This window comes from Caretta caretta, chromosome 9 (assembly GCF_965140235.1).
Source record: "Caretta caretta isolate rCarCar2 chromosome 9, rCarCar1.hap1, whole genome shotgun sequence".
In the NCBI taxonomy this organism is placed as follows: Eukaryota; Metazoa; Chordata; order Testudines; family Cheloniidae; genus Caretta; species Caretta caretta.
This window is the reverse complement of record NC_134214.1, coordinates 10,517,172-10,538,781: the sequence shown is the minus strand read 5'-3', so window position 1 is coordinate 10,538,781 and position 21,610 is coordinate 10,517,172. Positions and strand designations below refer to the sequence as shown.

The 21,610-nt window shown below is 39.3% G+C and overlaps 1 protein-coding gene across 17 annotated transcripts in view; it reads left to right on the top strand.

Annotated features, from left to right (window-relative positions):
* SOX2 (SRY-box transcription factor 2) overlaps positions 1 to 21,610 on the top strand; it is a 374,692-nt gene that overhangs the window by 309,973 nt on the left and 43,109 nt on the right. For 11 of the 17 annotated variants that reach the window (XR_007358603.2, XR_007358601.2, XR_007358602.2 and 8 more), the window contains one exon: positions 11,781 to 12,057. The exons of 4 other annotated variants lie outside the window; for them this stretch is intronic. The gene's annotated coding sequence lies outside the window, so the exon portion shown is untranslated. Of the gene's footprint in view, positions 1 to 11,780; positions 12,058 to 12,981; positions 13,001 to 19,454; positions 19,475 to 21,610 lie in introns of those variants that run through there. 2 more of the 17 variants (XR_012669842.1, XR_012669841.1) reach the window with 2 other exon arrangements.

Below are 21,610 nucleotides of genomic sequence, written 5' to 3'. Positions count from 1 at the left end.
CAAGACCACTAAAAATATTTCAGTCTTTAAAAGAAAACCAATGGAAGCAGCATTTTAAACAGAAACATATTCTCCTGCCATATTTATAATCCATACATTTCAGTATAGTATTTGAAGGTGACAACCTGAAAATGCAATTGACTAGAAACTTAATTCCTATAAAGAAAAGTGGAACTAAATGGGCTGTTTTCGTTATCAAGAGAGAGGAATGCAAAAAGTGAACAAAAGCATAAATCGTGAAAAATAAATTAGTATTTTAAAAATCTTTTCATTGAAATCAAAGATGATAGTAGTAACATAAGGAAGGAAATGTTTACAATGTGAATTTTAACTTGACAAAATCCCTTTAAACATCCATCTGCATGGTCACTAAAGAGGAGCAAGAGAAACCCACAGTGTTAATGACTCATTGGGAGGATGGTAGTGCTCCGAGGATGCTTTTTGGGGACCCACAAAAACCACAGACAGGGATTTGAACCCAGGCTGGAGAAGGTCTCCTGGCATTTAATTTTGTTCTCCAGGGCCCCAGATTGTATGACGTAGGGCCAAGGTGTGTGGGTGGGGGTGGCAACAAAGGGGAAGGGGGAAAGCTGAAGCACAGGGGCCAAGCAATGAGTGCTGAGGAGTCAATAAAAGAGGAAGCTGGGAAACCTGAGGATGTCAGAGGGGTGAGTGATCTGGGAAAAGGAAGACAGAGATGTGAGTAACTGGGGAAGGGAAGAAAGGATGCTGAGGATCCAGGGGAGAGAATAAGATTTGGGCTTGTGGATCCCAAGATCAACCTAGCTCGGGGGTTCTCAAACTGTGGGTCAGGACTCCCAAGTGGGCTGCAACCCCATTTTAACGAGGTCGCCAAGGCTGGGTGTTAGATTTGCTGAGGCCCAGGACCGAAGCGCAAGCCCCACCGCCCAGGGCTAAGGTTACATCCCCCCCACACCCCAGTGCAGAAGCCCTTGGGCTTCAGCTTTGTCCCTCCCGCCCAGGGCGGTGGAGCTCAGGTGTCAGGGCTTGGGCAGGCTCGATCTTCGGTCCCCACTTCTGGGGTTGTGTAGTAATTTTTGTTGTCAGAAGGGGGTCAGGGTGCAGTGAAGTCTGAGAACTGCTGACCTAGCTAGATGGTCCAGAAATTTAAAGCAAGCCCTGAGCACTGCCTTATATATAACTACCACGTCTTCATTAACACTGGGTAAAATAAAGAGACCTCTAAAGAGGAACATATGGAAAGAATAACTCCCCTGTAAAAACACACAAACACACTCAAAAGGTTCACTCTCTCACTTGTCCACTGGTGCTAATTCTTGACTGCCTACTTCAGATACAAGTATCAGGGAGGAACCGTGTTAGTCTGTATCCACAAAAACAACAAGGAGTCCGGTGGCACCTTAAAGGCTAACAGATTTATTTGGGCATAAGCTTTCGTGGGCTAGAACTCACTTCATCGGATGCATGGAGTGAAAATTACAGATGCAGGCATTATTATACTGACACAGGAAGAGAAGGGAGTTACCTCGCAAGTGGAGAACCAGTTTTGAAAGGGCCAATTCGATCAGGGTGGATGTAGTCCACTCCCAATAATAGATGAGGAGATGTCAATTCCAGGAGAGGCAAAGCTGCTTTTGTAAAGAGCCAGCCACTCCCAGTCCCTATTCAGGCCCAAATTAATGGTGTTAAATTTGCAAATGAATTTTAGTTCTGCTGTTTCTCTTTGAAGTCTGTTTCTGAAGTTTTTTTGTTCAAGTATAGCTCCTTTTAAATCTGTTATAGAATGTCCAGGAAGATTGAAGAGTTCTCCTACTGACTTTTGTATGTTACCATTCCTGATGTCTCATTTGTATCCATTTATTCTTTTACGTAGGCACTGTCCGGTTTGGCCAATGTACGTGGCAGAGGGGCACTGCTGGCACATGATGGCATATATAACATTAGTAGACGTGCAGGTGAATGAGCCTCTGATGTGGCTGGGTCCTCTGATGGTGTCGCTAGAGTAGATATGGGGACAGAGTAGGCAACGTGGTTTGCTACAGGGATTGGTTCCTGTGTTAGTGTTTCTATGGTGTGATGTATAGTTCCTGGTGAGTATTTGCTTGAGATACACACATTCTCTCCCTCTCTCTTTTCTAGGTTTCTTTTCCCTTGCTATTTCTTTTCTCATAGATCAACACACACTCTCCCCCCGCCCCCCAAAAAATCTCCCTTTGACTTCCTTGCAGAGCCCCTCTCTCAAGCTGGATAACATTCCCTCTCTTTCAAAGTCCCCCTTTTTAGGAGTAAATTCAAAATGTGAAATCTATGTGACTTCAGAAACTTACTGCCCAAGGCCTTTTCCTTCCTCTTATTCCAGGGCTGCTGTTTTAGAATGTGTGTAGCATAGTGGATCTAGCAATTGCAGGTCTTCTTCTAGACTATACTACAGGAACTAAATAGAGCACATTAGTGACCACTTTGTTCCATACACTTCATCTTTCTAAAAGGAGATGACAGCACTTTCCCAGTCTTGAACATACTAGAAAACACACTAGAATTACAACTTCTAACAAAAGTGCTGTTCTTTTGGTTATGTAAACAAAGGAAGCATAATGAGTTGGTTAAGATTACCTTACATGTTTAAATAATTAAATCCGTCTGCAACATTATTATTTTATTTTCTATCACTAGGCTCATTCTTTACATATAGACTTACAGGCTGACATATTCTTTAGAACTGTTGCTTGACAGTGTTGCCTTATTGCTCCATATACTGCACGAATAAAATACTGTCTAGTACGTTTGTTAAAATTGGATATGTTGGCCAAGATTTTCACAAGTGACTGGTGAGTTTGGGTGCCTTGATTTTTGGATGCCCAACTTGAGACACCTGAAAGGGGCCTAATTTTCAAAAACTGCTAAGCACCTGCCCTCTGCAAATCAGACTCCTGTAATGTGTCTCAGGTTGAACACCCAAAAATTGAGGCATCCAAAAATCACTAGTCACTTTTGAAAAGCCTCCCCATACTGCCTGCGATGAAGTATACGATCTTCAGTAATTAGCAATGGTCCATAAGAATAGTATCTCTATATCTTCTCATTTGAAATTACCAGATGTGATCTTGAAAAAATGGCTTGATGGCCTGTTACTTTTTTAAAGGTTCTCTCTTACCATACTCTTTCTCTTCAGTTGTTTCTGGAATGTGTGCTTCAGTTCTGATAGGTCTTGCTGATAATTTCTCTGCCCAGTTCATCACTGGCCAGGGGGATGGAAGTCCTCTGCATCATTGCAAGGTGATCTTTTTCTTATTGCAGATGTTGAGAAAAAGAATGACCAATTGACAATTAAATTGCTTGGAACTGATGAGCCTTTGACTTTGTTACTGTGGTAAAACATACATTATTTGACAGCTGCTTTTGCATGGTGAAAACCATAGATGATTAGTGGTTTCCTATCTTTTCCTGTTACTGATCTTCTTTGCTTATGACAGATGAGACTCAGATGTCGTGAGAGAGAGAGAAAGAGCATTTAAACTTGTTCTCTTGTTCTCACCTAATTCTTTTTTGTTACCCTAAGGCCCTTATTTGTTGCAAAGAATTTTTCTGAATTTCCACTCTTCCAAGTGATCAGATCTGTCATTCAGTCTTAAAAGGGAAAAATATTAGATATCTTTCTCTATTTTATTTATTTATTTTTGCAAAAGGCTATAATGCTAATTTTACTTATTCAAAAAATTAAAATAGCAGTTTATATGAGGTGTTGATAATTACCTATATTACTGTACTGCTGTGACAGATGTTGCAAAAAGAAACAGAAAATGGCTACAGCTGTGCACTCCATGACATCCAGTGTATACTCAGACAGAAGGCTAACAGATGTTCTGAACTGTCACTTTGCCTAAATGTTTTTAAAGTCTAAGGACCTGCTTTATAATTCACTAGGGCCTGGTTTGGGCTCACAGAGGTCCTCAGAATTCCCATCTGTGACAATTAATGTTGAAGACTTTCATAAATCAACCCCTGTCTTTACTTGTCTTCTGCAAATAGACATTGTTTATCTATGTAGTACCAAGCACTCCCCCCCTTTTTTTTTCATTACCTAGTTGTGAAATTCTACAACTTATGTATAACATTTCAGAAAGAGAGAGAACAGGGTTACAGGAATGTACCCAGAGTCGCACAATCTATATGTTATTGATATAGTTTTGACTGTCTGGTTACGCCTTGGCTAAAATATACTCCATTCTCTTTCCTGAATGTTCGGGTTATTTCCAAGATGGGTGTAAAATGCTGACCATTTTGAACCACTTCTTTATTTATCCAAAAGAAAATAGATATCCCTGCTGTTTGAAAATACAGCATTTTAATAAGTGTGCTCAAAATGTCTCCTAACCAATATTCTTATTCAAAACCAGCTAATCAGCTGCAGGATTTTATAAAATAAAATACCATCTTAACACAGATTAATTTATGTTCTTTAATTGCTCAATGAGATGTTGTAAAAGGTGTGTATATATAATATATAAAATATAAGATTTTAAATAGCCTGCAGTTTTTAAGCCCCACCCAAGTTTTCCAACATACCTTTAGATTGGTTAAAAAAATTCATTCTTGTGTAAAGCAACTTTATACTTTATTGATAGTTGCTAATAATTTTTAAAAGCTGGCTTCCTGTAGTACAGTAGTTTAATAGTTTAAACATTATGTTAACATAATCAGTGTTTGGCCTCTCCTGTTCCTCAATTCTGTATAGAAATATAACTCCAAATTGTACATCTTTCTGGGTTTGTTTCTAAATTACTCCCCACACTTAATTACCAGGATGAGAGGGATGCCTTATTCCTCTTTGTTATAGGCTAAGCTCTCAGTAATCCCAAACAAAAGAGCCAGTTCTGGAAGATATAGGATTTGCTAGCAGGATTATGGTCTCATAGATAATGATGTGCAGTCAGCAGAAGCGAAGCTTTATTTTAATTCAAATAAGCTAGTAAACAAACCACTGACAAGTCTGCTGGTGAGAGTAACTGGCTTCTGTTGCCACATTGGCAGCTAAATTATAGAAAATCTATTATACCCTGTTCACCATATGTTTAATTTAATACAGATACAAATTAAACTATCCACAGTGCCTATTAAAATAACAATACATATTTATTTAATATATGAATGTTTTAAAATACATTCCTCTGACCTTAAGAAGGGCAATGCTGATTTGGGTGATTTGAGCAAAACGTAATATAATAGCCCAACTGATTTTTTTTTTAAATTAACTTTTTGGAAAATCAGTCTATAAATAGTAGAGTTTTGTAATAAGTAATGAGGTTAATTGGGGTTTTCTGGATTCCAGTCATCTGTTCTTGTATAGCTGCCTCCTCCTAGGTTATTGTGCCTTGCATTTGACAGCAGTGGCTGATGCCTAACCCACTGTATAGTTGGTTAATTCAGTGCCAGCTATGGCCCCCTTAGTTTTTACTCATTTGCTCATTATAGTAACATAGATTGATCTTTTACATAAATCTCTTACACATTGTGTGCGCCATGACTTGCTGACTGGATGGTGTGTTTGTGAAATTCAGTTGGAAACCTCATGTCCCATGCCCTGATTTGGAGAGCCTCCTCATGGTTGCACATTGTTCGGTTTCAATTATCAAATATTCTTTGAAGCAGTTGTAATCAAGATAGCGTGACATATCAGGACCCTGGAAGTTGCTACTGTACGATTAACACTGATGGAGGGTTTCAAACCATTAAGTAGGATTCCCATTTGGTGTCTCTCACCTGTTTGAAGGACAGAGGGAGGGAGGTAGTGTACAGTGCGTTGGACACGTGGTCAGTCCTTGTTTGTTACTCTTGGCCTTGTAGTGTCTGGATGTAAACCCCAGTCCTTGAAAAACTGAGAATGAACAATCTGACTGCAAGCATGAGGAGAGGCTCTCCAAAGCAGGGCCTGGTACCTGAGGTTTCCAATTGAATTTCACAAGCAGCCAGTCATGGCATGTGTAATGTTTAGGGGATCCATGTAAAAGATCAATCTGTGTTCCTATAATGGGATATTGATGATGGGAAACTATATGAAACCACAGAGATAAATATCTGTGAAAGAACTCTGTCCGTGTTGTGGTTATCTCTTAACTGAGGTAGGTGGACAGATCAAGAAAAGGGCCAAATATGACACTACCAATTAAGTGCTTTCCACTTCCAACTAAGGTTTGATCCTTCCCTGCAAATTCCAGGGGGAAAGTTTCCTCATGGCTAATATATAATAATCTGCTCCATATATATGTATATCACATGTATATGTGTGTGTATATATATAGATGTATATGCACACACACAATATACACACATATATACATTCTATATATCTCTGTGTGTGTGTATTGTGTGTGTGTGTTATATGTGTGTGTATATCTGTGTGTATATATCATATGTATAATACTATATATCATATGTGTCATAGATTATGGATAGTGTATACTGTGTATGTGATATATACAATATATAATGAGTGTTTACCTATGTAGACACATACACAGCTCAGGAGTCTATTAACCAGCATCTCTTTAATGCAGACTTTTATAGGAATTCATTCGATATTTCACTCACTTGAAAACTTTAGCCGATTATTAGTTTGCAAAACAAGCCCAAGCCTTCGCAGTGAAATATCTAGAGAGACAAGTATCTGACATCTAAAGAGACTGGTCTATAAAGGTATGGCGCGCCTGGAATGAATGTGCTAAAAGGCTGAAACAGTAGGTGGGGGTTCCGGACCTCTTCGTCTTTCTACCAGGAGAAACTCTTTGCTGCAGTCAGTGGTTACATTTCTTTAATGGTACATTTGACCCTATAGCTAACCATAGCAACTGGTGGCAAGACTTTTTATAGCGAAGAATATGTTGTGGTAATAAAAGAATGAGACGTCTCAGGTATGTCCTAGCAACCAGGGGGAAAACCGAACCCTTTAAAAACTCTGCACTTGGCTTTATTTCGGGCAACCGTTCTAAAATTGTGCCATGCATTTCTACACGGAGAAAGACATGTCTGTGTCTTCAAACCGACAGCCCTACAAAAGCTGCTTTTGTATGTATACGTGCTTTACCTTTAATTTGTTGGAAATTTTTGCCATCATATTATGGGACAAAAGGGCGCTCTCGGTATTTCACAAATATTATTTTAACACTGTAGGATTGTGGGGGGCTTTTATGACCTTGCCAAGGATTGTGGCTTTTCACACACACACAGAGAGAGAGAGAGAGAGAGAGAGAGACTGGTTCTTTGGAAACCTGTGCGCTACTTTCATGAAAAGTGAACTAAGTGATCATTTGGGGCCCATTTTCCATCTATGAAAAAAAATGTCTCGCTAAGCACCTAAAGAAATGAATGGAAAAGTAGCATTAAGGCACTCGGCTGCAGTTTGTGGAGTTATAGGTTTAGGTTATACAATTAAAAGTACTTTTAATCTCTCGGTCTCCTGTGAAAGTGAAGGAAATATAATCACGCTAATGACTGTATTTTGAAAGCCACCCTCCAACACACAACCGAAGGTGGATATTGCACAAAACCATTCTAAAACACAGTGTGAACTTCAGCATGGGAAAAAATGCCTAGAAACTGTGATAACCGCCCCATTTCTGATGCCGAATCCTACTGCAGCACACACGTGCAGGTTATAACAACTAATACTTTGGAGATCCGATCTTGTAGCCCTTACTCACCTGAGTAATCTTTACTCGCTGAAGTAGTCAATGAGCCCCTGTCCTGCCTATCGATTACTCGGGTATATATAGGGGGCAGGATCTGGCCCTTGGTCATGCTTTTCCCTTAGCATTTATCACCGGCATATTTTAAAACAGCTTCCAGTACAGTTAGGTTGGACGTCAAGTATTTATCTTCCCTTTTTTCTGCTCCAAAACGCCTAGAGTGTTAGGTGCCTTGGGTTTTAAGACTAATCATGTTATCTGATCACAAACTGCTCTTACAGCTCCTAGTTTGGCAGCAAACCTCTCTCACACACACACACACTTCCTGTCCAAATTATGGTCCTATGACTGTAGGAGTTGAGGACCTCGTTGTGCTTAGAAAGTTGAGGGAGGACTCGGGAAGGTTGGCTTCTTATGTCTCGCCCTAAAGTTGTACCTTATTAATTCGGCAGTCTCCCTCTGGGATGTTGTGTGAAGTTTTAAAACTAAAACCTGGGGCACCCTTCTGCAGCATGCTGATTTGCTTTTGAATGCAGGCTCCTGGAAAACTCTTGATTCGGAAATCCAGGCAGGGAGATCCGTCCACCGTACCCCAAATTCCTTGCACTATTGGTGCCCTACGGCTATTTTTGCGGCCACCTGCGTTGCACATAACGAGTCAAAAAAGCGGCATTTCAAACCGCACTACTGGAAATCTGCATTTGGTTGCAGTGTGTAATTTTCAGGATGGTGGAGAACAAATGTGCACATTGCGATTAAAAGAGAAATCCGCTGGTATTAAACTTCAACCCCTTTGTCACCGATCCACATTTTAAAAAGAATGACCTGTTTGTCCCGTTAAACGTTCAACTTAATTCCCTTGGGAAGATTAGCTGGGGGACTAGATTTTATACAACAGTCTTGCCTGTGGATATGAGTTCGATTAAACTACGGAAAAAGGACTACCAAAAACAAACAAACAAGCAAAAACATGATAGCCGTGCAAAACCCCCACGACTTTGCAAGGAACTAGTTACAGAAACACATTCCTCCATTCTTTAATTTAGAGATCAGTATTTTCACTCCAGGTAAACCCCCCGCGGATCTATTCACTCCCTTGGCACATATTAGCGGTATTGGGCAGATACTCTTCATTCACGGCTATTCAAGCAAGGAAAAGAGCACAAATATGAAACAGATGTTTCGTTTCTTTTGGGCTTGCACGTGTAACGTTTATACGCAGCCTTGAAGTGATCTGTTGTCTTATCTCCGTTCCTGGATTCGCGGGGTTATTGCGAGCTAAGCGTGCGCGGTAAAAGCCAAACTTTGGTAAATTATTTAGTAACACTACAGAGGACGGGAAATAAACTTTAGTTTACAGTGAATGCTTCCAGTATGTGTCTGAGCCAGAAACCTGAGCTGGATGGAATGAAAATACATGTAGAGACCTGTTTTCTAGAAGCCAATCCAATTTGTGGTTCTTCTCTTCTCCAGAAAGTATTATATATTGGTACATATCTATCAATTGCGGCAACCCTGTCCCTACAAACTAATGGTTTCAGTTCTGGTTATGTACAAATTGAGATTTAAACCAAATGAGTGCTTATGGCTAAAGAGATGCTTTCATATTTCCCGCCTACGTTTCTGGTGATCTCTTTGTCATAATTATTTGGAGTGCCTTTTTAATTTTTCTTGTAAACCCCTACCAAGATTTGTACACAGTATCTCACCACGACGTTGGCTATCTGAGTCACCAGGAGGTTTTGTCTGAGTGAATCATGTTTCCTCGATAAGCTAATCAGGCTTTCAGAGTCTGATTCAGAGTTAACCAAAAGGCCCATTGTAGATAGAAAAAATGCCATATTTGCCAGTAGGCTACTTCCTTCACTGGCCTGAGTAATAAAATAACGTTTCTCAATTACTTCCTGAATTTTACAGTTCAGTGAAGTATTTACACGATTTCCTAAGCCTCGTGCATTTTAGAGTTGTGTTCACTTATTATTTTTTCTTGTAGTATTTAAATACTATTGCAAAATTACATAAGACTCAGCGAAATGCAACTGCAAGTGAACGGATCGAAGCTATGTGCAAATGAACTCGTCGGTATTAAGCTTGTAAAATAAAAGCTGTCCATATCGCATTCGGAATGCAGACCCTCTGAGAATCTGTATAATATAGAAATATAGATGTGTGTCTATATTTCTGTTTAAAACTGTTGATCTATTGAAGTCACGATTATATGGTAGTAATCTTTGTAAATATTGGGGCAACATTTCACGTTTCTCATTAGGAGTTTGCACTGATCAAACCAGTTTTCAACTGGTCCCCTCCGTCTTCCCCCTTTGGTTCTGAGCAAGCTGGTGCTAAGATGTTTATCCTGAGGTATAAAACTGATTGGTGCAAAACAAGCCATGTGCAAATACTGTAGTTTAATTTTCCGTTTTGATGCTTATCTGTGTTTCCATCATTCCATCGGGAAAGTTTTAATTGGCGTGTCAGTAACGGTTCGCAAATAATCCTTATTAGGTGACTTCAGATGAGTTCTAAACCAATAACGTTTTAGTTCCAAGAGGGAAAGTGGAGTTTGAAGGCGCAGGTCATTTTTGTCAAAGGGCTCATTTGAGCATCTTTTATTTTGCTGAAAAAGCTAATTAAAGAACGTTTGAAGGTTAAAGTCATTATTCTGGGCTGTTGTCTTGCTACAAGTGAGCCCAGTTTTATGAAAACACAAAGGGCAGAAGTCACAGAGGTGGATTACTGTCAGTCCGGGCTACAGAGGCACAGAGAGCTGTGGCATTAATTCCTATAGAAAGGTAGACAAACACAGGCCCTGACTAACAACTTTCCCGCAGAGACCTATTGTCTAAGCACTTTCTTTTGCTTTGGGGCTTTCTTGCACTTGATACAGACCTCAGCCGTAACCAAATCCAAAAATGAGGTGAACGAGGGCGATTTCAGGATGCAGAATTCGTGACCTATGAAACAACTCACAAGCAAATAAAAAGCTGCCTCCTAGTGTTTCCCTCTAATATCATTTTTAGTGTTGCTAATGTATTCATTTCTAAGCAGAAGTTAGCAATTGAAACGAACTCTGGTAGATCTCAGAGCATCCTAGATACATTTTAACTTTCTATTTCTGGTGGTTGAGATACACTTCGGGGTAAACCTAAGGCGCCGGAGAAAGGACTAGTTAAATATCCTTATTTACAGAAACAATTAAAGAGGAGGTAGGAACTTTGATGGGGAATGCGTCACGTTTTAATCAGACTAGTGGGGGATCTGTACCGTGCTTGTGTGGGGGTATAGATACATGCCTGCCTATTAACATGATTGAAAATACTTTATGCTAATCCTGATGACCGTTAGGATCAGTTTATGCCTTTGTGTGTGTGGACAGTAGATTGAAAAACAAAACACACACACACACACAGATAGACAGATAAGATTAGATATAGGTTCTCCTTAGCCTGGTTTCTCCGTCACTCATTTGCCATGCCTTCGCCTGTGTGCTGTTTTGCCCCACTCCCTCGTAAACTCTAGATGTTTAGCTTTGGATACAACTGCAGATCTCCCCAAATGAAAATAAACAGATGTTTGGGCTGATTAGTACTCGAGGGGGAAACCCCTGCAGCTGCAATTGAAATAAATCTACTGGTGAAAACGTTAATAATAATAATAAAAACATGAAGAGATCAGTTCGACCTTGCGAGGGCTTTATTTTTTCCCCTCCTATATAAAAAAAAATCTTTATCAGACCCCTATTCTATGGCTTCAATAAACAGAACCCATTACCTCACGGTAGCTTTTGTTGGCCCTATACAAGCGAGAACAAAATGGTTATTCAGGAGAACGCTTTCGATTTTTATTGTGTGTAGTACGCACAAAGAGCAGTGTTATTGTATTAAAAAGAACCATCTGTAGCAGAAACAATGGCATCAAATTATCTTTGAATACCCACTGCAAAAATATAAAGCTTTTTTATTATTATTATTATTCTGCTTCACGGTGGAGGACAGAGAAGTGACTTTTTTGTTGTTGTGGGTGCTTTCTTATAATGCACACACACACACACACACACACAAATCAGCCATTTGGATTTTTTTTAAACCATAAACGATTTTTCCCCCCTTGTTCCAGGGACTGCAGTTAAAAGCTAGGGCTAGGATTTGGAGGATGTGTAGGCAAACGGAAGGAGAGCCGGGGGAAGAAAAACCGAAATGGATTCGTTCTCTGTCCTGGATGGAGAAGGATAAGAGAAGAGAAGGGGACGTGAAAGCTTCCTTCAACTGCCTGTGTCCGGTGAAAAGTGATCAACCCCCCGGAGCTGAATAGAACTCAAGAGTCCACGCGGACTTTCGCTGTATCCTGCCAATCAAACTGCTTACTAGACAACACCCTGATCTGGCATGGACATGTAAGTAGTTGCAAGAGAACTTTGACATTCACGGTTCCCCTCCCCTCTTCCCTAAGACCTTTAAAAATCTGGAAATGTACCTCCATTTACCAATCGTGTAACTGGCAAGTCTGGGGATGAAACATTACATGTTGGGAATGGCATGTAGACGTCTGCGTTTTGCTAAAGTGAAGTGAATTGTGCATTAGTTTGCTGCATCCTGAATGCTAGGCAGGACTAGTTGCCTTGCAAAAGCTTCCCCCTCTCCTCCCCATGTGGCGCAAATGGTTCTGTGACCTATTCAGCTTTGAGCAAAGAGAGGTGATCGTCAGCTTTCCACCTATTGGGTGTTTAAAACGATGCTGGTTGATTTGGCATGACCCCTTTGCAGGATACGGAGAGAGGAGGTCTGGGCTAGAACTTGATCAAAACTGTAGAATGTACATTTACCTGGAAGGAACCGGTTTAGAGATCTTGCTGTTTCATTTGATGCCCTGTTAATTTGGTTTCCGGGAAATAGCTCCTATTTGGGGCCACTTACACGGAAGGGGTGTTGTGTGTGGTGGAGGGGAATACACGGGCGTGGGTGGGGGGAATTACCTGAGAATATATAGGTATAGCATGATGAAGCGGCTAGCTTCGTTGGCAAGCTGCCAGCGGTATAAGGCTAGGACCTGCTCTCTCGCGCCCCCTAATGGTAACGTGAAGATTAGCCTCTACCTGACTCCTACCGGAAGGCAGCTGTTTTCCCCCCTTGCTGATTTGCAGCCTTCCCAAAGCGCAAACTGATTATTTTCAGCAGAGTCACGCCTTTACAAAAAGCCTCAGATTTCTCCCCATCCCCGGTCCTCCAAAACAGGCGCTCTAAAATAATTCTTGGAAGGCAGGAGAGAAACGGGGATTCTCCGTGAGCAGATCACTACATGAGGGGTGGCCATTCAGAGGAAGTGATAGAGAAATAAATGTAACTACCTGAATCTTCTACTGCCTCCTAATACACATAAAATTGATTTGGAATTGGCAGATTTTGACATTTTGGCTAATTATGAAACCATTTCGCGAGAAGCTCTTTTTGGGTGCTGTTAGCAAAGTTGTGCGATTTTTATTTTTTTATTTTTTTTTAAAGAATTGGATAGATAAAGGTTAATCTTGAGCTGAATGATAGAGCTGTGATTGACAAGAGAAAAGGTGTGGAGGGCAGGTCGAGCTGTCTTATTTACAGCCCAGTGCTTGCTATAGAGCCTTTGTTAGGACTGGAAAGCTAATTTAGTGCTGATCAAAAGCACCACAGAGTTAAAGGACTGGTAATGACTGCTAATTTCATTTCAGCCTCATACATCCCCAACTGCCGTAATTAAAGACATGCTATTTAAATACAGGTGAAGAGTTTTTGTAGTGGGGAACCAGTCACAATTTTATTTAGGCTTGGTACCATAAATGGATGTAAATTTATTATTTTAAAATGGTTTGGTTTTGCCATGATACCTTGCCCCTTTAGAGTAGATTTGTAGGAATAATATAAAGGAAAGACGGGGTGGGGGGAGAAGAAGAAGAAAAACCCCAAAACTTACTAACCATGAATAAGAGCCATAATCAAGAGTTATTTGATTTTTTTAAAATAATTAATCAGATGTAATGGCAATTCAGAAAACATTTGAAACAGTGGGGAGAAAGGAAGGGGAGGCTGCTTGTGCCAGCTTTTAAGTGCCTCTAAAGAAGATCAAGTCTTCATATTATTACTTTTTAATTAAATTATTTTACCACTCTGTGGCTGGGTGTGTTGGCTCTGAAACGATGTAATTTCTCAACTGATATAACAGTTTCTTTCTAGGAAACATCAAAGGATAAAAGCTCTACATTTTCGTAGTTGGTTAAAATTGATACAAAAAAAGAATTTAGCCTTTAATCTCTTTTTATCCATGAAGACTAAAGATCTGTACTCGACCCTGCTAAGCTTCCAAGCTGTCCTCCCTTCTTCTGGGGCTGGTGCTGGGCTCAGATGTGAGGCGGCGCTGAGCAGGTTATCTCAGCGCCCCCTATTGGACACGGTGGGAGCTGAGCAGTACCAGTTATGGGAACAGCAAGAACCTTGTTATCTGGGTTTATATGGCTCTTCTTTCCCTTTAAAAAAAAAAAAAAAAACTTTAAAAAGATAAAATACATTGGCAATTAAAATGAGATGATGTGAAAGAGATTTAAGTCAAGGTTAGAGAACTGTCCGAAAAAAGTTTTGGATTCTTTTTTTAAAAAGGTACATGGAAAATCAATAAAAATTCAAGATGAACAAATAACCGAAACCAGAAATCGCTAAAGGGAGATTGCCTACTCTTTGTGTTTATATTCTCATAAACAATAATAATAATAATTAACAATTAATAACTAGAAATTAAACAAAGACATTTCCCTATGTATTTGTAAACACTGGTTTTAGCACTTCTAGTTCCTGCATGTGGCTTTAACTCAGACTTAGATATTGACAACCTGAGTGTCTGTGCAGTAGCAATAACGTTACATACCCTAACTGATACTCTATATTAGGATACCAGATCATCATTAAAACACAGATCCCTTTACTAGTATTTTAAACAAGTGAATAATTATGTAATGATTTTGCTATCCAATAGTTCTAATTATATCATAAAATTCAAACCTTTTGGAGGCATATGCTTTTGCTATCTTTTTCATCTCAAGATATTTTAGAAGAGGCCAGTATTGGCAGATATTTTTTATTTAGAATTTAACACTTCACTTTTACTTGGAAAATATATCCTAAAAGACCATGTTTTAAAACTGGGGGGATGCCCCCTCTCTCTCTCACACACACACACAAAATCACTCTGTATACATTTGAGGAAGAAGCGTTAGTTTAACTCTATCATTTGAGACATGCTTTTTTTCCTTTAGATTGGTCAAATTAAAAATCCTCAATGATTTTAAAAGATTAACCAAAATCTATGGAAAGTGCTACATTATCTTCCAGCTTTTTGGCTGATATAGGACTCTGTGTAGCTCAGTGTAACTCATTGAACTATTGTAGTTGCAAGGTGCAGTGCAAAACCCCAATGCAGGTTTTTTTGTACTGCATTTGAGAGGAAACACTAATTGAAACCAAATTGTTTCTGCTAAATTGTGGTTATTTTGTGTCACCAGTTGGCAGCTTGGAGCAAAGTTAAAAGGCAGCAGTTTTAATATTTTATGATTCTTACATTAGTTGGTCTCCTAATAAGCTTTTCACTTTAGATATTGTGTATGAATAGCATCTCCCAAAAAAAGTGACTGTTTATTATACTGAATATGCTTTCTCCATTTTTTTTTTTCAGTTTGCTCTCTGGTTGAAAGCCTAATAAAGCAGTTTTCTAGTAAGAGTGGCTAAAATAAAGACAGTGTATTTTCTGGTTTCAGAGTAGCAGCCGTGTTAGTCTGTATTCGCAAAAAAAAAGGAGTACTTGTGGCACCGTAGAGACTAACCAATTTATTTGAGCATACAATAGCAAAGGCACGGTACAGCGGAATTCTCATTTTTCCTGTGAACTGTTTTCTTAGTTAGTATGCATTGAATGTGTAACTTTGAAATTAACTAAGCAAAGATATAGTTATAGATCTATATAGATTTGTCAAGAGCTATCAAGCTGGCTATAAACAGAGATATTATATGTCAATGACCATTATTACAGGAAATGAAAAAAAAATCAGATCAGTTTATACCCAAATGTTTAACATCAGAAGGCAGTTTGCAAAAATTTTAGTAGCTCTCACTGAAAAGTGAATGATTAACTCAATTCTATGAGAGGTGCTGTTAGTGTTCCCCTTACAAAGAACTATTGTAAGGGGGTTTATAGCTGAGCCATAAACTGCCCCCTCTCTCTCAGTAAAATTTTGATTTATAAAGTCACAGCTCAGGAGTCACTGCTTTAACCAAATTTAGTTTTTAGAGGTTGATTTTCCTAGACATAGTCTGTATCAGTTGAAGGGCCTGATACAGCCTTAGTCATGCGACTAGTGCCATTGAGTTAGGATTGGGCCCTACATTTGGAAAACGCTTTGGGAATAATGGTGCTCTACAGATAATCTCTATTTATTAGTCTCCTCTTGGTGTTATAGAGAAAATATTTCTTTTCCTTTGGAGTTAGGAAGGGATCCTGATTTCCAGTGTTTCTGAAAACATAATGTAAGAACACAATCTAAAACCAACTTTAAATGCCAATTTCCAGGGTTGTTTTTTCTTACTTTTCCTTGGAACCCTTCTCCCTCAGCCCCCTTCCTGTGGCACGGCAAGAAATTCCCAAGGACCAGGCATTAAAGCCCACTTTCATCTGGCTTTTCAGCATCCTCCCTCAATAACAAGGAACTGTTTGCTGTTCTCGTACAAATAGAATATCAGAGCCCTGTGTGAGAACCATGCACAGAGCACTCATCCTTGCCAATTTGGACCATATCTGGGAAGTCTCATCGGTATCACCCAAAGACCTCAGACAGTGTATGTCGCTCCAGGTGGAACACCCTTCACTATACAGTCTGTGTGTTTTCACTGCAAAACCCCCATTAACTTCAGTGGGAATTAGGGCACCCTTATAAGCCTGAAAGACATCTTGACTCAAGGTGCTAAGCTCTTAAAATCGACACACAAGTATTGTGGCTCACTGGGACTTTTGTTTATTTAAATCAGACAGCTCTAGTTACAGAAATCAGAGAAGCTCTATGTCCAGATAATTTTGTTTGGCAAAAATAATTTGCTTGTTACATCTGTTAATGCATATAATGGTAGTTGTAACCTCGCTCTGGATCAAGGGCCCTCACTTTTATAGACTTTGTTTTCATCAAACAAGGAAGGTAGAGGGATGAGTGGTTAGAGCAAGAGACGGAGAGTGTCTGGACTTCTGGATTCTACCCTCAGCTTGGCGACCTTGTTCAAATTACTTCTCATCTCTCTGTACCCCCCTTTGAAATGCTACCTCATACGGTTCTTAGGCTTCGATAATATTTTTAAAGTTCTTTGAGATCCTTGAATGGAAGGCACTTTATAAATGGGAAATGTGCACAGTCTCTATGCTCTGCAGATTAAATACTCCTTAAATATGAGTTTACATAAAAGACAGCTAGTCTATAATGTGAATTAAAATCCATCGCTAGTCGGTCGCTGGAGAGTTCTTAAATCACAAGGATAATGTGACACAATGAGCTTATGGTGTCAATAAACTCATGCACTAGATGTAGAGATTGTCATTCTAGATCATAACAGTTCTGAAAGACAGGTTTCAGAGTAGCAGCCGTGTTAGTCTGTATTCGCAAAAAGAAAAGGAGTACTGAAAAGTTCTGAAAGAGGCATTGTCGTCTGTCCTGTCAATGATCCCCAAATTAAGGACTATGAAGAACGCAGTGAGATAAAAGGCACCATCTTGGTTGCATTATGGATGATGGTGTCAGTGATCTGTGAATTATTGGAAGTTTTTGTTTTTTAACCCTGTACTTTTTCAAACAATGCCCCAGGCTCCAAGGGTGTGTTGAGGTGCGCTGAGGAGAAAAGCAACCTTGAAGTACCTCAGGCTGTGCCGCAAACATTTCCATTGAAATTGCATGAGCTTCTTTGGGAGTCATGATTTCAGTGGAAGAACCATAAAAATTCCATCAAAACTGTACTGGCTCCAAAGGAGACCTCATTTGATTTTGATGCCATGCATGGTCCTAATGACAGATACTGTTTAAAAGCATTTTCCTTAAAACTGGGAAAAGAGTCGAAAATAAAATAAATCTCAAACCCAAATTTAAGCAATGGACAATATATTTGGATTGAACATATCCATGCCCAGATGTTGAGATTTTCTGAGAATGTACCCATCCTTCATGTTCTGCAATACTGGGAGAGTTAAAGAGGAATTGGAAACCTTTCATTCTGAATGCTCCTGTTTTTGTGGGTTTAAATCAAGCAGTTAACGTTCTTCAGGAGAGGTTTTTGTGTTTAATATACATGAGTTCATTCAGTTACAATGGGAAAAGAAAACTCATTTGTTCTTACAAAACTAGGAAGGAAAGATAACTCTAAATAGACTGCCAAAAAGGATCCTGTTAAAAGGGTCTATATATACAGTAAAGGGCCTACACTTAACTATGCTTTTACTCATTTATATTGTGCAATAACCTATGAATTTATGCTAAACACTGGTGCCGGATTGCTGTTGTATTGATAGGATTGTGGAATGAATAAATAAATATGGGAAATGTTTATCTTCTAGTGAAAGAGGGGGTAGGAAATATTATCTCCCAGGTGAGTGGACAAAATCTGAAGGATTTTTAAAAAGCTGTTGGCTAGTTAAGATAAATTGCATAGGAGTGTCTGGTCAAACGGTAGGATATTTATTTAGATGCCTTTGAAAATTATTCTCACAGGTGTGTGTATGTGTGTGTGTGAGAGAGAGAAAGCTTGTCTCTTGATCTTGTATTTTTTATCTATTTTAAATTATATCCAGGCTTTAGGGTTCTTTATTTTGTTTCTTGTTCCACTAGAGGAAGGGAGAAATCTGGCTGAAGGGGTCTTTTTAAATTTCAAAGGCTTTGCTTGTTTGTTTGCAACGCAAGTTTAATATCAAATCAGAATCTTGTAGGATTTTTGTTTGTTTGTAATGGGCACCTTGCATTGCGGTGAAATAAATTCCAGTGGCAGATGAGGCCACTGGAACCTCTGGTAGTGGATTTAAATTAAATCGCTTCCTAGTCCCAGGCTCCCAGCACAGGCAATCTGATCGCTCTGTATATCACGAATTCTTGTGCTGTCGCAACTGGAATGCTCGCAGGAGTGAACACTTTCAATATAGTTAGTTTTTCCTCTCGGCCGCACGTGTGCTCTTTTTTAGATTTCATTAGAGAGAATTAGGATGAAAGAGGGGACAAGGGAGGAATGTGGAGCTTGCTCTGCATTCCGCAGCTTTCAAGGGTCCTTAGAGTCCTTGAATGAAATTATTGGGTGAAATTGGGTTTGGATGAAGTATTTGTCATCCTCCCCCCCCCCCACCCCCTTGTTCGTTTGTACATATAATACCACTTCTGAGCGGTACAATCGGGCTGCTTGCTGGACAGACAGGAACAAAAAGCAGATTAAACAGTTTTAAATAATCAAAAAAATATCTAAAATGTAAGGAGGGTGGATTAGGCTTGCTCCAGCGTGTCCCCTTCCCCCCCCCCCCCCAATAATTCACCTTCCACGCATCCTCATTCCCTCCAGAAACAAACAAGCTGCCCACGGGGCTAGGGGTAGAATTTTGAAAATGGGGTGGGTTTTGTAGTCGCTTAGAAAGCAGGACTCAGACTGGAGAGAGGGGTGCTGGTGCGTCTCCCTAAAGTAGGTCATGTCTAACGCAAGTTTTGAAGTTTATTCCGGTGCCTTTCATTGCTCAGAGATTGTGATTAAGGTTGTGAGGGTTCCTCTCCTTGAAAACTTAAAAAGGTAAACAAAATATTAGACGCTGTGTTAGTTGTTTTTTTTATATATATATATAATCAGTTGCTTCACGGAATGCACAAACAGTGGTCTGTTTTCCTTATAATATATCATACTTTTAAGATTTCATGACATCGCGGTATTTAAAGAAAATGGTTAATCACCTTAACTCATACTTGTAATATCTTCAGTACAGGATAATAATCCCCCACCCCCATCCTTATTAATGGATGTAAGTGAACAAAGCTTCGCTAACAGAACTATTTCAGTATTGGCCTGAACCTTCCTTGGTGTTCTTATTTGGGAGACCTTCCTGTGGGGGGGAAAAATATTTTAGGGTATCCCCCCGCCCCACCTTTTACTCATCAGCACTACAACCACTTGCCATGTGGTATTTTAAAGTCACTGGAGATTGGGTTATACTGAACGTGGTAAAACTTCCATTGGCTAACTTTAGCTTCTCCTGTCTAGTTAACTGGTTCCAGAATTGGAAGGGGGGGGGGGAATCTTTCTGTACATTTTCGTCTTCAGATTTTTTTTAACGTAATGAAATTAAAACTTTTGGAGCTCACAGTTGACATTTTGCAGAAAATTGAGTTATCAAGGCAGTAATTATTTCACAGGGAGATAAAACTCTCATAGCCCTAACTATCAAATAGGGCCCTTTTCAGATTTTAATTACAAAATAAAATTAGTCTGCTCTTCCTCGGAAGGGTTTGTGAGTGGCTAAACAGAGCTTTCCCCAATACTGGTGGTCGTCAAACTCTGCTAATTAGCAATGCTGAGAAATTCCAGTTAACAAGGACATTCTCTAAGTCTCTGCAGGTTCCCTGCCGTTCGCCTTCATTTCCATAAGAAGATTAAGACTGGAGGGGAACACACTCAAATGCAGATGCAGAAAAGAAGCGTTTTTAACAAGCATCATAATAGTAAGATGCTTGGCTAGTTCTCACCTAATTACTGCAAGTTAAACCTCTATTTGCAGCTAAGGACAAAAAATGGGGCTGCAATCTTCAATCTCCACAAGACTGCTTAATAGTTTGCTTTTGATTTGTTACTAGTGGGGTCAGTACAAAAATAATATGTAGGTATTATTTCTTTTACAGTTAACACGATAGGTTGTATCTTCAGGGCTTTCATAAGAAATTGGTGGGTAGAGCCTGTGTCAGAACAGTAAACAAATAAAAATCCAAGTAGTTAACATCAATTTTCTTGTTAATAGACTCATAACCTAGGAATAAGCGTGACTGCTTTACAATCCATCGCTGAGAACATTTGCAGACTATTTGTTTAACGTAAGCACTTTTCATTTCCATAAATTATACCAAAGGCAACGATTTTAAAATCCATTCAGATTAAACCAGCCTTCTCCAGGCCTCCCTTTTAAAATGTCTATATTCTTCAACAGAGTGTTGTTATTCTTGTTAATAAATTAAGATTGAAGTACTCCGATTTCATGGTTTTTATATTGTTTAAAGGAATAGCCAGTAACCCGATATATGGAGATACACACACACATATAGATATATATAGGAAACTGGGGGAATTTTCTGAAAGAGCTATCGCTTTTATCTTATTTTCTATAGCACATTATTATGTATATATGCCTGAGACAGTTTATTGCATTGATAAGAAAAACACCGTTAATTAAAATAAAGCTGTAAATACTCATGATAACACAATTGTTAGGTATTTCCATACCTTATTTATATGATAAATGCAATTAAGAAAGAGCCAAGCCAGCCACTTTAACCTCTTCACTGTGTTATTATAGAGTTCAGGCACAAATATATGCATCTAGTTATGTGTAAAATCGCTCCTTGCGTTGCCTCAGCTGAGGATCTCACACACACAAAATTACAACGGATTCTGTCTCTATAACTACAGCCGAGAATAAAAATAAGACTGACTTGCTAACACCAACCATCAGTGATCAATGTATTACGATGAACAAACACCACTACCACCCCCCCCCTTTTTTTCAAACTTAATTATCCATAAGATTTTTCGGAATAATGTTATCAAGTGCAGACCAAAGCATAAACAATAACCAAGTAAATAGTTGGTGTGCCCTCGGTAGTGTCTGGAGAATCAGAATTCGTTTATATCTTGAATCTCATAATTTGCACCTATTTTTCTATG